This window comes from Pteropus medius, unplaced genomic scaffold (assembly GCF_902729225.1).
Source record: "Pteropus medius unplaced genomic scaffold, Ma_sr-lr_union100, whole genome shotgun sequence".
NCBI classification, from domain to species: domain Eukaryota; kingdom Metazoa; phylum Chordata; class Mammalia; order Chiroptera; family Pteropodidae; genus Pteropus; species Pteropus medius.
In genome coordinates this window covers 8,217,017-8,232,395 of record NW_024347788.1, presented here as the reverse complement: position 1 = coordinate 8,232,395, position 15,379 = coordinate 8,217,017, and positions in this window count along the sequence as shown.

Below are 15,379 nucleotides of genomic sequence, written 5' to 3'. Positions count from 1 at the left end.
GTGTAAAAAACGAAATTGTTTAAACGGATATCCATGTGACAAAATGTGGCACACTATGTTGTTTTTTTTTTTTGACGTTTGGGATGTTTTATGTTAAGGTTTTGTTTTTTTTTTTTCATCTCTTTAAAAAAAAATGGCTGCCGTGTTTACTTGCTGGACTCAATAAAAGATGTTTTATCCCCCCAACATAAAAACTATGTTATCATAATAGTTATAGTTTCGCATAAGCTGAGAAAATAAAGAGGTGTTAGATTCCTAAAATCCTATAGGCTGGCTCACTTCGCATCAAGGGTAAGAGGTTCTCATGTACATCGGTCTGCCATCAGAATCTGAATAAGCCGTCCTTTCACGCGTAACACACCAGACGTGAACATTTCCGAGTTAAACAAGTTAGAATGAATGTGCTTATATATCAGATCACGGGAATGTTCTGTCTCCGGGTCGCACCGCCTCCAGAGTTCCTCTTCTGCTTTCAAGTGGGTTCTTTTTATTCTTTTTTAATTTCTGGACTTCAAACATTTGGAAATTTCTCATACTGTGTAAGAAAGTGTTCAGTCTCTGTCGGGGTTGCTTCCCAGCTGCAGCATTCACTGGCTTTGTGACCGAGGTAGCTTCCCTGCCCCCAGTGGGCACAAGTCCAGATTCATGACTTGGTGACGCTGACGCGTCATCGTAGAGTCGCTGCGATGATTAAATAAGACGGCACGCATACAGCAGACCAAAGGCATCGACTTCCTCGAAAACAGTATTTTAGATACATCGTCCCAAGCAAGTAAAGCAAGCGAGTCCTTCCCACGCTGTCATCCCGTCCCCATCCTTATGGATAGACGGTCAGTGTTCATTTTTCTAAATATAGTAGTAAAATAGGTAAAGACAGGCATCATTCCTACAAATAGTCTATTCAGTATTTCACGTGTAAGACTGACATAAGCAAAATAATCGCTCTCTAACCCGCAAAGACATTCGCGACTCTTATGAGGCCAGTGGGCAGTCACTGTCACAGTGGCCCTTGGCACAGACCAAACGTACACCCGGGATTCTTTGTTTTAGCTCCCTTTTTACTTGGTGTATTTCCAGTAAAGAGTAATCAGGGTCAAATACATTCAACTGTGAAGAAACTGTATGACTCTGGGCAACTGCCATTTTGAATGATGGTCACCTAAGTATACAGGATGCAAGGATTAAATAAAGTATTAATTATGGTTTTTTTTTAACCCAGCAGAGACATCGTCGGGAAAAATTATAGTTGTAGCTGGAGCACACAACAGTATTATTTTAGAGAACGTACACATTCATTATAGTTGCCGGGAGTATCAAAGTTTAGGGCTCCAGTAAATCTAGTTAATTATGGATTGGTTGTGTTAATAAAATTAGCTGTTCTGGTCCAAAATTCTCACTCTGTTTGCCTACTCTCAGAGCTGTACAGATACCCGAACAGTAAAACCCAGGCGTGTGTACTACACATATCGCCTCTTCTATAATGTACATTTATTGGTACAGAGCCATGTAATGGAATGTCCTTACTTCATGGGAAAAACAGACTCATAAAAATAAATCGCAGACATTTTACAGTAGAAAATGGTACTTCTCCATACAAAGCAAAAAAGTACATTTTCTAATGTACAATAGAAAGTGCATTGCATGTAATGAAATGCATTTTTTTTTTGTCTAGCAAATATATTTATTGTGTGTTGAAAATTGTAATATCTTCCCCTGCACAAGGAAATTTCTATTATAATGCTCATTTGCTGTCGTAGGGAGTAAAACCCTTTTTCTTGTTTACCAAAGTAGTCTATCTTAATATCAGCCCACAACACTGTCAAGTTCACTTAAGAAGAGCTATGTGTAGATAGGAAAAAGACTGAATCGGAAGCAAGAATATTTTATTTCATCTGCTTTTCATATCTGAGCAAATGCTTTGTAATCCTCTACATCTGGTACCAATCTCTTTTCGGAAAACATTCTTCTTTTCAGAAGAAAGAGCTAAAAAATTATTCAATTTGAGGCTCTCATCAATAAATAAATCTTTGTGTTTGAATGTGTTTCTGCACAAGTGAAGGTTTGTTTCTCAAGTAATTTTGAGAGGATGTAAAGCATGGGCTGGGAAGTCAAACACCATCTTCAGGTAGAGATAATATGCGAAATCAATTTTGGGTCATTTATTACACAGATACTGATTGTTAAATCAACATATCATGCATCACTTTTATGACTTACAATCACAGTAAATCAAGTTTCAAATAGGAAGTGCTCTGCATTCTTATTGAGGATAGTTGTCACTTCCCTAAGGCTGAGCAGTAACTGAGTACGACTTTACACCTCAGTGTCTGTTCCTCCAGCCTATAAAAGGGAGCTTTGTTTCAGTGCATGCCGAAGAAAAGGCTTTATGGTGCCAGGCCCGGTATGGAATCAAACTGTGGGCAGCAGAGGACAGACTGTGCCGGCCTAGAGTCAAGTATTTTGTATCACTGCTTACTCTGAGGGGCCGGTAAATGAGGCTTCTGGACTTGGTCCGGGAAGGGCTGGAGGGCCTGGCAGCAGAGGCCATGTAGTGATGCGCTGAAGGGCCCTGTTCTGGAATCGTCCCAACCGGTCACAGTCACGTGATTTAATCTCTTTGATACTTAATCTCTGAAATAAGGATAATAGTAATAACTATCTCATAGAGTCTTCCTGTAATCTAATCCACTAACCGGGTCTTGCTAGATCGTCTAAGATTATAAAACTCATTTAGCAAAAGTTTTCAGTCTCGTGGCCTCAGATATTGGCACTAACATATCAAGTGCAATTGGCTCCTTGATTTCTCCCCGGAATAACAAACATTTTTAACCGAACGTAACAGGAAATCTCTCACCAGTCCCAAGAGCCTGGTGGACCATGTGGAACTAGACTTAAGATTTCTAAAGAACTCCAGATCCCCATGGCCTCCCTGGGAAGATTTTAGGGACTCAAGAAATCAACGAACAACCAATAAAGTTTCTAACTCAAACCAGGCCACTTGGAAGAGAGTCTTGGCAAAGACATACCGAGTGTGTTTTCTCAAATGTAAAGTATTTCAGAGGAAACAGAACAACACCCCACTCTTGGGACAGAAAAAGCACTAGATATCTTCTCCCTGGTCCTCTATCTTCAATAACGATGGCACGTTTTGGAGGGAGACTCGAAGGGATAAAATCTATCTTGTGCCTGATGATGAGATTAGATGAGATCTTTAGGGGTCTTGGGAGGAAGAGGTGTGTATTTTGCATGTGGAATAAAACGGATAGTGTGGACCAGAGTGTCAACATTCTACTTCTGTATCAATTTCCATTCCGATGTCTGTATGAATTTCCTATTTGTCACACATAATGCTGCATAACAGACCACCCAAAATCGAATGGCTTGAAATAACCACCACTTATTTAGCTCCTAGGTCTGCAGATGTGTGATTTAAGTTGAGAGTTTCTCCCAATCTTGGCTGAATTCACTCGCATGTTTTCTAGGTCAGCCGGCTGCTGGCCAGGATCGTGTTTTTGGTGGTAGTTGGCTTGGGAAAAACATGTCTCAAATGACCTCATGTGTGACAAATTCGCTCCCCGCCGCTAGCCTCGCTCATTCTTACAGCAGACTCGCCCTTGCACATCCTCATGATTATGGCGAAGGGGCAAGAAAAGAGGATGATTAAAATCATGATTCTGAAGAACAGCAAGAGAGCGCGCCTCAACTAGCAGGGACTTCCCAAGCCTCTGCTGACATCGTACATGCCGACGACTGATTGGCCAAAATAAGTCACATGGCCGAGCCCAGAACAAAAAGTGGGTCCATAAATGCAATCAACCCACTGTAATTTCCAAACTGTCTGCCATGAAAACTAGCGTCTTAGAGGTGTTATGAGATATTCCACTAAAAAGAGGTTCTATGGTCATACAGATTTGTGAAATGCTGCTTATAACATTCTTTGGTGAGTCATGGTACCCATTAACATGTTAAAGGCTCTGAGAATTTCTATCTGTCTACCTCAGTTTAACCGATGTCTCCTCCCACACTTATGTAGCCATGGAACACATAGTTAAAAAGAAAACAACAGACCCCAAGTGAAGTCATTGTGCTAAGTGCCACCAAGAGTTAATACATGGCCTGACCGCAGCTTCGGTCTCTCCCAGGAGTGAGATTTTAAACCAGTCATCTTGAAATTCCCTGGTTAACACTAGTGAGGCCATCTGCCCAGTGAGACCCCCACCTTCTCCGTAAGGAAAGAGAGCTCAGGAAAGTGACATTGCCTGAAATAATCCCCTGTTTTAAGTTTCTCATCCCACCCTCCTTCTGCCTAGAAAAGCCTTCAATTTCTATAACCCCTAGGAGCACCTCTCCATTTAGTAGATGGGATGGTGCCTGATTCACAAATCATTCAACAAAGCCAATTAGATCTTTACAATTACCCAGATGAATTTTTGTTCTCTAACGTTAATCACAGAAAACATTTGAATGCATCCTGCAGAACAAGTGTTCCCTGAATCACAGTCTGAGAAACATTCGTCTAAGTGATGAAACTCGTAATAATTTCATTACAATAAAGAGCTTTAGGAGACTTAGAAGTTATCATGGCACAGATAAATAAACTGCTTGTGGCAATCACATTCTCTGCTTCCAGATGAGAAAACCAAGATTCAGAAAAGTTAAGGAGCCCCCACAGAAGGGGGGCAGCGAAGCTGGGATGCAGACCCAGGTATCTGCCTGACCAAACACCTATCATCTTTTAATCTCTCTACTTCTCAGGGGTCTAATGTCAGACACCTGTGCAGGTGAAGCGGCACAGGGTGATAGTCTAGTAGTTGAGAAATTAGCTTCAGTCCTGGTTTTGCTCCTAACTACGTGATCTTGAGCAAGTCACCTCTCAAACAGAGTAGAGCGGAACACCATGCTTTACGTTCCCTTGCAGCTCAAAGAATCGGGAAAATGTTTTGATAAACAGCTCTTTGGGACACAAGAATCCTCTGAGGCTTCCCCATCTGCCAGCATAAAAATGACCTAAAACTTACTGCCTTGTCATTAATCTGGTCCTGAACATAACAAATTTATTGTTTGTGTTTATCTTAATCATTTAACATATTCAAAATACCCTTCCGGCCTGAAACTCTTCCCTTGCCCCATCTAATTTTCCAGTGAAATCTCAATGATGTATTCCGGCGAGGGCATATTAATATTCTGATGAAATACAGTACCTGTACTGCAAACCCTAATTTTAGAACGTTCATCACTGAGGCTGGTTTTCTCCTTCCTGTCCTAATTTTTTTTTTTTCAAGTTGTCAGCCTGCTGGACTACATTAAGCTGGGTGGTGACTTTTCTTTACTAAACATTTCTTTCCTGAGGGTTTGCCCGTTGATAGGAATGGTAGAAGGCCCAGGAGAGGGAGAATCCACAGCTCCTGGCTGCTCTGTACTTGCCCTGGGGAGATTAAATTGGAGAACACACGTTAAAGACCCACTGAAGGGCAGGGGCAAGGTCGCTTTGTCAGGGAAGCTATTTTACTGTCTTGAAATCCATCTTGGCTTTATCTCGCCATTATGCTGAGGCTGAGGCAATGAATAAGGTGAATTGGTCTCAAAATCATTTCCAAATCTGTGATCTACTAACCGGTTTGGGGTGGCAGCAGCCACAGCACCACGCTAGGCGTTCGATGAAATTCTTTGTCTTGGAGGGAACATTCACAAGATACTTACGTTTCTTGTTCCCCTATAAGAAGCCACACGGCTCCTATTCTTGTATTGCCTACAGTCTAAGTGCACGTACTAGGACCTTTTTTATGCCATTAGGACCTTTTTAACACCAAATCAACAGGCCGTGATCCTAGATTAATTTAATAAACATATAGTGTTTACTACGTAGTGCGGGGGACCCTCATTTAATCCTTATAACAGCATAATGAGGTACACATTCTCTTTATTGCTTTTTTGTCACTTTCTGTTAAGAATCTGTGGAGGAACCCCTGAAGACCGCTCAGTGGTTCTTCCTACCCATTCGGTGGCCCAAGCAGCGGGGGCTGCAGCCCAGTCTTCAGTGGCGGGCCGAGTTCTCCAGCCTTCGGTGGGGAACCAGTGGACAGGTGCAGAGGTCACCTGCGTGCCATCAGACCAGTCTGCGACCTCAGGCTGAGTAGCAGTAAATGCAGGAGCTGGAGCAAGCCATTCACCCTGAAATTCCTCCTCGGTCACAGCCTTCTCGGCAGCGTGTTGCTCTTCCTTTCCAATCTCGTCGGGATCTCTGTGGAAGCAGATTTCAGGCGTGACCTCCCATGGGTGTCCATGGAGGACAGTGCCACGCAGGACCTCCCAGGCCGGCACCCGCCACATCAGACCCACCGAGTGAGTGCCTTTGTTGCTTCACACAGATGTCAGTGGCCACGCAGAGCACAGGAGAGTCTGTGTCACACAGAGCAAAGCCGTGATGGACAGGTCATCAGAGGACACCGCCGTGAGAGGCTCATGGTCAGCCCTAGTAGGATCAGTAGCCATCAGAAGTCATGGATCTGGTTGGCGAAGCTTCCAGAAATGAAGTGGCCAGCAATGGGAGAGGCTCCGCTGGCCAGTATTTCCGGAAACGTGACACTGACACCTACTGGGTTTTCCATGGCAACAGTGGCACCAGCTGCCAGCAGAAGCCCCTCCCAGGTGCTCTTCGGATGTGCGATGTAGATGCCATCACTTTTCCTTTTGCAGATGCACTGTTCCATTTGGAAGTCAAGGTCAGTGCCACGTAAGTGGGTTCCTCCTGCAAGGAATTTAAGGGCATCTTCCTCCTTCACTGCCGGACATCACGGGCTCTGGACGCTGTGAAAGTTTCCATTTAAGTTACGACGGGAACACGAAACAATGTCAGATGAATCTCTCTCGGGAAGGCAGAGCGGCTGTTGTCTCCTACGTAAAGGCTGAGTAACGGAGCCACAGATATTCGTAACCTGATGAACATCACCCACCTAAGAAGAGCTGAGACTGGACCAGTTCCGGAATGCTTTAATTACTTGCTGGTCCTTCAGAGAGAAAAAGACTGAAAGAGTTTGGCATCGACCAAGTGTGTCAGAGTTGTCCAGAGAAACAGGGTTGTTACATAGTAAGTAAGTAAATACACATTATTTTGGGGGGGGGATGGAGAGAGAGAGAGAGAGGGGAAGAGAGACAGTGGGGGTGGGAGTGGGTTTATTTTAAGGTATGGCTCCTGCAGTCCCGGAGCCTAGCAAACCCGAAATTCACAGGCAGGCCAGGAAGCTGGAAACTCAGGCCGAATTTCTATGTTGTAGCCTTGAGGCAAATTGCTTCTTTAAGAAACCTGTCTTTATGGCTAAGGCCTTCAACAGATTAGACATGGCCCACCCACGTTATGGAGAGTAATCTGCTTGACTCAAGTCCACCGACTTAAACGTTAATCATGTCTAAAAAATGCCTTCGCAGCAACATCTAGACTGATGTTTGACCAAACAACGGGGCTCCGGAACCTATCCAAGTTGACACTTGAAATTAACCATCATCCCAAGGAACGAGAATAAGGCAAACAAAAGTGTTATTTTTGGCATCCACTGATTGCTCGAAGAGAAGTTGGCCTTTTCAGTTCCAGCAGGAAGGAGGCGCTGTACTCTGAACAAGAATAAAGCAGTGGACAAGCCACAGAGAGGACTGACAGAGCGATGAGAGGACAGATGGCCCAGCCAACTGTGTTCCAATACCATCGCCGTAGTTCCGAAATGAGATTTAAAGCCCAGGCTCTGGCGATGGAAAGCTAGTGAGTGGAGGGATGCAAGGTGGACAGCAGCAGCCCAGGATGCTGCAGGAAATGGCACGAGTTGGCTTCCTCGCTTCAAATCCAGGCCTGCAGATTCGCTCTGGCTTGTTTTAGATACGTCTCCATGTTAACAGATAAGGCATGCCACAGTCATGGAAATAAAGGGATTTTCAAGAACTCAGAGAACCTGCTGCCCGCTAAACATTTCTTCTGTCATCCAAAATGGCTTTTAAAGGTATTCGTTGATGGTAAGCACAGGGCAACACACTCTAAGCTCTTGTGCATGGTTCCATGGGAACCATGGAACAAGCATGGGAACCGAGCAGAAGGTAACGAGCTGCCTTCTCGAGAAGGGTTCCCACGGCCTACGATTCTTCTGGTGCGGTGGCATCTTTGGCTTGGTTGCAGAGGTTTTATGTTGTTGGGGGTTTGGATTTTGTTTAATGTGTTTTCCCCTAATAAGTACGATTAGGGGAGAGAGGTCCTGAGCGCTGTAAGAAGAAAACATTGTTATGTATTAAAAACTGGCTTGGGGCGCAGGTGTCGGCTTCTTCCAGCGCAGCTCAGAGCCGGCCCTAGTTCTTTCTGCTATGTTCACACTGGCCTCTGGACAGCAAAATGGGACGACGGCGATGACCCATGTGCTCAGGAGACCGCTCTCCTTTGCTATCAGACGGTGGGCCCTCTGTGCCTCAGTTTATCTCTTCAGCAATACTCAAATGGTAATGACGTTTGTTTGCCTGCTTCCTACCTAATATGGAATGAATCAGGATGTTGGAACGTTCTGTAATGTTAAAGTATATGAATCAAGCACAGCAAAATGTAGGAACCATCAATATCATCCCCTTAGGTCCAAAACGAGGTTTAAATTGCAGGCTCCGGTGATGGAAGCCTAGTGGATGCAGAGGCTTTCAGTTGTTCGTCTTCAAGACCAAGGGGCTTTAGCGAAAGGGCCTCGCCGTGCGGTTGCGCCGTTATAATCGCAGATGGACAAAAATGGAGATCGACGGCTGCTCAGCGGCAGGTTTTTTAAAATGAATTTACTGTTTATGAAATGTGCTGAGGAGATTGATGACACACGTGACTGAGTCTGCTGCCCAAAGGGGGCGATCAAGGGGGACAAGGACAATGACCTGGGCAGCCTGGCCTCGACGCCCCTCATCTCCATCCCAGACAGGAGGCTTGGGCTACCCGCCAAGCCCCCCCCAAAAGGAAACCGTATCTGGACTCAGGTGACACCCACTGTGGAACAGAACAGATGCAGCCTCGTCCATGCCCCACCCTGGCAGAGAACGTGCCGGCGAGTGCCAGTCCTGTGAGGATGGGAGGCAGACCGGGGCTCTCCTCCTGGTTACTGAATTGTGTTCACTTCTTGGGAAATAGCACGGCGGGGGGCAGGGTGAAGAGAATGCACTTCCCAGAATGAGAGCCCCCCACTGAGTCATTACAGCACAGTCCTTAAAGGGGAACGGATCGTTCTCATCGAGTCCCCTAAAGTCTGACCAGTGCCGACCATCGTTTTTTCCCATTCCATCCAATATGCAGTGGGTCTTCCCAGGCTGCAGTGAGTCGTCCCAGGCTGCAGTGCGCTCTATGACATCCTTCTTTCATAAAGTCAAAGGTGTTCCGACGATCCCCGATGGCCTAGTTCTGTGGTATGGGCCATTTTCTTGCAGGAGACTCTATCTTTGGTGAAACACGGCAGTGTGGCACGCTCCCTTGGTGCTTTCGAGGCACCTCCAGCACCTTCTGTCAGGTGTCGCGAGTCAACAACATAAAGAGAAATCACAGCCAAGTTGAAGTGATTATGTACCAAGGAAAACTAGGTCTGTGTGGCCTGTGAGTGACCGGTGGTGGGGAGCTTTGCTGGTGCTCCCTCCGCCGGTGCTCCCTCCACCGGTAGGCCTGTCCCACTGTCCTTCACCACAGGGCTCAGTACCATACTGGATTTGAACATGTATCACAAAAGCATTCCTGCACTAAACGGGTGAGTGCCGAATGGGACATGCCTGTCACCAGAGCGACATTCTGGTTTGACACTCAAGAGACAGCAATGATCCTCATGAGGCATGCAGTTCTGGGAGGCCTGAATGCCTGTCCCCGCATAGCCCCCGTCCAAAGAGCTCGCCATATGCGGGCACTGTCCCCAAGGCAGCTCAGTACAAGGCCTCTGCGCTTTGCTGTGGGGCCTCTGCTGGACGCCGACCACCAGCCCTCCGTAAAAGCTGGACTATGGGACCGACAGCGAGAGCCATCAGAAAGGAGGAAGCTGAGGGACACTCCGAGACCAGGCACCAACCAGAAGCAGTGAGACTGGACAGCAAAAAGTCAGCCATTGTGAACAAGAGAGTCAGACTGAAGTCGCTGTCACCACGATGGAAGTGCAGTAGATCAAGGAACAATCTCTCCAGCTCTCCTAGCTGAGTGACCTGGCGTGAGGCCTTGCTCTATGGCTGGTGAGCTGGTTTCTGATCTCCTGGGCTGTCCCTGTGTACTTTACGTTTTTTAAACTGGCTTAACTTGAGCACGCACCTGTTTCTTGCATCTCACAAGAGTCTGACACAGGTATTGTCTCACCATATTCCGGGTCAGCTGAATGTGAGAGTCAGCGTGCCCACCTTAATATGGATTTATAATGGCTACTTTGAGCACCAGGATGAGTCTCCTTGGCGGCCTGCAGTTAGAGATGGATTTTTTTAGGCATTTATTCATTCAGGCATTCAAGAACTCTGACTGAATGCCTATTGTATACCAAGCAATGTGATAGTCACTACAGATACAACAGAAAATTGGAAACAGACCTGAGTCTCAAGGACATTCCGAGAACTTGAACTTCCGAGTCCACGGTTCTCTGGCTGTCCGGCAGCTTGCGGAAGCAAAGGCATTCCATTCCCAATATTTCTGGTCAGAGATAATGGAACAAACACCACTGTCAAATAAACACCACCATTGCCAATGGATCAACAAGAGCTAAAAAGGGCTTAGATTCATAGACGATGGAGAGGAGAAAATTAGAGTTAAACATCTAGCGCAATTGATTGAAAGGTTATTTTTTTTTTACCCAAGAGCTCCAACAAAAACAAAGGATCAGCAGGAGAAAAAAAAAAAAAAAAAAAGACGAAAGCACCAGAATGTTGCAGAAACACTTTAATGGTACGTTTCTGATACAAATGCAATTCCGACCTGCCCAGGTTTGCTCAGCAGGAGGGAGAGGGAGGCCAATAGTGGTTTCTGTTGAGATTCAGAAGAAGCCTGGGTCAAGAGAAAAATGTAAAATGACTGCTTCTCCTGGGAATAGTCTAGAGAAGAAAGAGCCTCTATAGGCTCCAAAAACACTTTTGCGTAAATGAGAAAAAGATGCCTCTTCTGGGCTGACAAAACCCCATGCCAGCACTTACACCCCGGCGAGCAGAGTGTAGGCTGGATTTCTGCCCTCATTTCTCCTCTTGGCAAGGAGCCCTGGTGCAGTTAACAACTTACGAGCCCTTACATGGCACAGAGAAGAAAGGGAAAGAAGAGAGAGACAAAGAAGGATAAAAAGAATCACGCAGAGAGAAACAGAAATGGAGATAAAGAGAGAATGAAACTCAAAGGAAAGATTGAAGAATGAAGGGAAGAGAAGGAGAGGCAGAAAGGAGAGAAGAGAACGAGACAGAAAGAGAATTTGGAAAGAAGGAAAGAAGGAAGGAAGGAAGGAAGGAAGAAGGAAGGAAGAAGAAGAAGAAGGAAAAAGAAAAAGGAAAAAGGAAAAAGGAAGGAAAAGGAAGAATAGGAAGAAAAGGAAAGGAAAAAGGAAGAAGGAAGGAAGGAAGGAAGGAAAAGGAAGGAAGGAAGGAAGGAAGGATGGAAAAGGGAAAAAGGAAGGAAGGATGGAAGGAAGGACAACAGAAGGAAGAGACCAGAGGGGTGGAAGCCAAAAGGAATGATCACCTGACTCTATCCATGGTTATGCTGATGGAGAGAACTCCCAGTGATGATGGCTTCCCTAATATAATTAATTCATTTTTAATCAACACATCTTCCTTCAAGACTGACATTATGCACGAATTAGAGCAGAGAGAGGGGACTAAGAGCAGCCAGCTTCTTGTCCTGAGCGGACTGCCGCCTGTTGGGGAGGACGCTGAGCGAAATACTAAAATGTCCACCGACTGCCCTCGGGAGCACCGAGACCCACGTGATTAATCCTGGTGACAAAGACCCATCTCAGACAAGGTGATGGAGGTCTCAAGACTTTGTTAGTCAGTTAGAAAGTCAAATGTTGACCAGAAGAAAACAAACAACCAATTCATCAACCAGCCAACCAACCAACCAGCCAACCAACCAACCAGCCAACCAACCAATCCACCTGCCAATCAACCAACTGAGAGGAGCCCTTGCCTGCAAGGCACACACTGAGACGTATAGTTGCCGGAGGCTTCCTAAAAATGCCACATGTCCTGTCAGGCATTTTCAACTATCATGATTGTCAGCAAAAAGAAAAAGTGAATCTCTTCAGAAAGAGTTTTATTTAGGCCTTACTGAGGACGTGAGCCCAGGGACATTGATTCAGGAAGCCTTAAAAGAGTGCTGTACCCTCAAAAACGAAGTAGTGTAGAAAAGTAAGCAAAAAATACACCGGCTGCGTCAAAAGCTTCGATCGGAGTACATGCGTTCCAATATGGTTGACAGTCTTATGACAAAAGGAAAGGACATACGGGAACGATGAAGTTGGCTCCTGGGTGACCCCGGAACTAGGTCTGGAAACAACTAAATTCCCTTGAACTCTGAGATGTTTTTGTTGTTGTTGTTGTTTTGTTTTTGTTTTTTTTTTATTTTAGTCTGGATGTAGAAAGAACAGGCACTGTTTTCTGTAATCACTGACCTTCAGGTTTGAAACTCTGTAGGCAGGATACCTGGCTGGCCTCCGGGGTTCATGCCTTGGTGAGGAATGTAGGGGGGGTTCGCCATTCTTTCTTGGTGACGGGTTTAGCGGAGCAGCTTCGGCACCCCTTTCCTTTCCCCACAAGATTCTGTTAAAAACAGAAAGAGTGGATCTGATCCCATCTACCCCCCATCTGCCCGATGGTGACCTGATTTCAGCGATTCCTTTAGCAGAAACACATGACATTTCTTAGATCAGCACCTTGGTTACCAATTTAGAATCTTCCGAGCAGCTGAAACTTAGAACTGTCTTGTTGTTTAAGAGTCTCCGAAAACAGCTTTAAAAGGCCCTGGTCATTGTCAGCTCAGCTCCTGACATCCAAAGAATACCAGCAGCCAGCTGAGAGCCAAGCCCTCTGCACGTGAGCCCAGAATTCATGGGTGTTTGCTGCGTGAAGAAAGATGCTTCGAGAGGGAGAAGGCATACTGAGAATAAAGCCCGCCTGCCGCATGCTTGTATCATAGCCGGTGCTCCAAAGGTCACGTCCTGATTTTGGGTCCTTTCAATCATTCAGCCAACCATATTCACTGAGCTCTTGCCTGAGTTTTAAACGCAGAGCCAGGCTTTGCAGATAGAGCAGCGAAGAAGAAAGAATTCAACCCTGACCTTACAATCTTATTATGAAACAAAGAACGACGTAAGTGATCATTTAGGAAGCATCACTAAATAGTAACCACAAGGGTGATTGGGCCCAAGTACAGGGCTCTAGGCGGGTCTGTAACTGGGACATCTGACCGGGTCTACAGGACATGACACTTAGATCGAGATCCGAGGACTGAATGGGAGTCAGCTGGACAAAGAGTCAGGCAAGAGCAGACCGGGAAGAGAGAACAGCCACACGGAAAGCCTTCTGGCTGGCGTGGCTCCCGCCCAGATTGTGAAAACCGACGAGGAGTAGGTAGGGATTGGACCATTGGGTTCTGGAAGGCCAAGGTCAGGTAAGCGCTGCGTACTGTCCTTTAGACTCAGTCATGGTTTTTCTCTTTGTCTCAATTATCTAATCTAGAAAAACCTGGAAAGAAATACCTGCTCTCTAGTGTGTGAGCCAGCTGCGATGGGTAGGTCCATCTTGGAAATGCCAGTATAAAGAAGTTGACCTTCAAGTTTCTAACCATAGGACTACACACGGCTCTGGGCACCACTTTTCTAGCTTCTCAGGTCCAAGCAGAGCGGCCGCATCGCCCAGGAGCCCCCTCTGCCTCTCTCAGAAACCGATTACATAGTTTCCAGTAACTTCCATCAACTCGAGCTTCTCAGCAGCTGCCCTAAGGCTGCCCAACCCCTGCGGGAACAGCACAGCCTCTCGATGTTAACACCGTCAGTTCCTCCGAGCAGGCGAAATAGCGCAGATGGCTTCGCTGCGTTTCCCGAGTCCGTATTCCTGCTGTGTAACCATCTTCATTCCCTTCTCATTCATCAGGAAACGGAAATGCTAGGAGAGGAGAAACCCAGAATTCATACGTTTGGGCAACAGCCCTAAAAAAATATGTGGAAGATTTTACTTCTCTTCACTCCCGTTTCTCTAGTCAGACTCCGCTAACGGCTCACCATAGACGGAGTCGAGATGTTCCTCTAACGTTGACAATCTGCAATTTCGCAGCTAGAATAAGAAATAGGTAGAAATCTTTCTGTTTCTGGAATCGCTGGAATTTGAGGGGTAGTGTAGCCTAGACACGGGAGATGAGCGCCGCCCTGGATTTCGGCTCCGTCTAATCGGCCGTGGCAGTCGGGAGCAGAGTCCTGACGATTCTGAGGCTACACGGGTCTCAGCGAGAAGGTCCATGGTCGGCCAATGACGGGACACGGGAGTGGCGAGTCACATCGAGGGTGCCGCTTGTTTCTCATCCTTGGCAGCGTGCTTAAGACGAGTCATGGGCTTTGGAGCTTGACAGCCTACAGCTGAATTCTGGCTTCGCTACCTACCAGGTTACAATCTTGAAATGGAAAGGAGCAGGCCACAGAAGGTCATACATCAGACCTTCAAGACCTCATTGGATTAGGTTACTACCTTCTGCTCTGACCAGGAGTAGATTTTTCCAGCCCGCTCTATCCACACACACAAACACAGCCACCTGAACAGTCATAACTCACATTTGATTAGTCCGTGGCCTTCATCTGCTGCCGCAGGAGCACGTTGACTTTGGCCTTGTGCGACCTTAAGCAGAGAACCCAGCCAAAGCTGCCTGCACTTCTGACCCGCAGAACTACCTATTTCTTATTCTAGCTGCGAAATTGCAGATTGTCAATGTTACGCGGCAGTAAGGGGATGCCGTTTGAAGCCACTAGGTTTTGGTAGCGTGTGACACAGAAACAGGAAACTGATACACGGCCAAAGGAGAGAAACAGTTCCCTGTGTTCGGCACCCCCACAGCAGCATCGTGTTGGCACCCATAGTTTACAGTTCAGGAAAATGGATCTTTCTGATTATATTTACAATCTCACTGTTTGCCAAAGCTCAGACATCTGTCCAGCAGGTACTGGGCCTAAAGGCAGTCGTTGCTCGGTCTTCAGAATCCGCCTTCTCGCATCTTGCTTAAATCTCTTGCAGGGGATGCCGAGAGCTATGAAGCCAAACAGGGCAGAGGGAGGGGATTAAAGGCGGTCCCAGGTGGAGAAAATCTTTTCCATGCAGCGATCAGGAAGGAGCAAGTTAGAGGGAGCCGGGCAGGGCCACGCGGAGAGCTCTGCAGTCACACGGGGTCTCG